Raw genomic sequence first — 1,832 nt, 5'->3', positions numbered from 1 at the left:
TGGGGGATCCCCCAAGGAAGGGGGTTGAGGAAATCAGGGGGGAACCCGAGGTTTTGGGGGCTCGGGGGGGTTTGAGGGACACCAAAGGTTTGGGGGCACCAGGTTCTTGGGGGGCTCAGGGGGGTTTGGGGGACCCCAAGGGTTTGGGGGACCCCAAAGGTTTGGGGGCTCCAGGATCTTGGGGGGGTCAAGGGTCTTGGGGGGCTCCAGGGGTCTTGGAGGACCCCAAAGTTTTGGGGTCTCAGGGGGGTTTGAGGGACACCAAAGCTTTGGGGGCACCAGGTTCTTTGGGGTCTCAGGAGGGTTTGAGGGACCCCAAAGCTTTGGGGGCACCAGGTTCTTTGGGGTCTCAGGGGGGTTTGAGGGACCCCAAAGCTTTGGGGGCACCAGGTTCTTTGGGGTCTCAGGGGGGTTTGAGGGACCCCAACATCCCGGGGGTCCCCAATGTCCCCAACACCTTGGAGGTCCCCAAGGGTCTCCATGACCCTGGTGTCCCCAAGGTCTTGGAGGTCCCCAACGCCCTGAAGGACCCCAAGGTCTTGGAGGTCCCCAAGGGCTTCCATGACCCAGGTGTCCCCAACCTTCTGGAAGACCCCAACCCCCTGGAAGACCCCAACGCCCTGAAGGACCCCAACCCCCAGAAGGTCCCCAAGGGCTTCCATGACCCGGGTGTCCCCAGCGCCTTGGAGGTCCCCAAGGGCTTCCATGACCCTGGTGTCCCCAACCTCCTGGAAGACCCCAACCCCCTGGAGGACCCCAACCCCCAGAAGGTCCCCAAGGGTTTCCATGACCCAGGTGTCCCCAATGCCTTGGAGGACCCCAACGCCTTGGAGGTCCCCAAGGGTTTCCATGACCCAGGTGTCCCCAACGCCTTGGAGGACCCCAACCCCCAGAAGGTCCCCAAGGGTTTCCATGACCCAGGTGTCCCCAACCTTCTGGAAGACCCCAACCCCCTGGAAGACCCCAACGCCCCAGATGCCACCAGCTCCTCCTGGGACCGGGTGGTCTTCGTGCTCCCGGCCTTCGAGGTGCGGACGGGGACGCGGGTGCCGAGGACCAAGGCCGAACTTCTCCAGCTGGTGGAGACGGGGGACGCCCGACCCTTCTATGGGGCCCTGTGTCCCCGCTGCCATGGCCCCACGGGCTACGAGCGTTGGTGGGGGCTACCTCCTGCCCCCCACCTCCGGGTGGCCTACGAGGTGGCCTGGAAGGACCCATGGGAGCCCTTCTACGTGGGGCCGGCCCACAGCGTCCCACCCTTCGACGAGGGCTTCCTCCAGTACGGCTTCAACCGCATCAGCCAGGTGCCGTGGGGCTGGGGGGAGGTGGCCGTGGGGTGGCCATGGGGCTGTGGTGGCCATTGGGTGGCCATGGTGACCATGGGGTGGCCATGGGGCTGAAGGTGGCCATAGGGTGACCGTGGGGGTCATGGGTGCTATGGGGTGGCCATGGGGTGGCCGTGGTGGTCATGGGTTGGCCATGGGGCTGTGGTGGCCATGGGGTGGCCGTGGTGGCCATGGGGTGACCATGGGTTTGGAGTGACAATGGGGTGGCTATGGGGGTTGTGGGTGCTATGGGGTGACCATGGGGCTGGGGTGGCCATGGGGCAGCTGTGGTGGTCATAGGGTGGCCATGGGAGCTGAGGTGCTATGGGGTGGCCATGGGGCTGGGGTGGCCATGGGATGGCCATTGTGGCCATGGGGTGGCCATGGTGCTATGGGGTGGCCATGGTGGCCATAGGGTGGCCGTGGGGGTTGTGGGTGCTATGGGGTGGCCATGGGGACCATTGGGTGGCTATGGTGGCCATAGGGTGGCCATGGGGACTGTGGGGG

This window comes from Calidris pugnax, unplaced genomic scaffold, assembly GCF_001431845.1.
Source record: "Calidris pugnax isolate Ruff unplaced genomic scaffold, ASM143184v1 scaffold439, whole genome shotgun sequence".
Classification (NCBI taxonomy): Eukaryota; Metazoa; Chordata; class Aves; order Charadriiformes; family Scolopacidae; genus Calidris; species Calidris pugnax.
The sequence above is the reverse complement of the archived record's forward strand: the minus strand, read 5'-3'. Positions refer to the sequence as shown.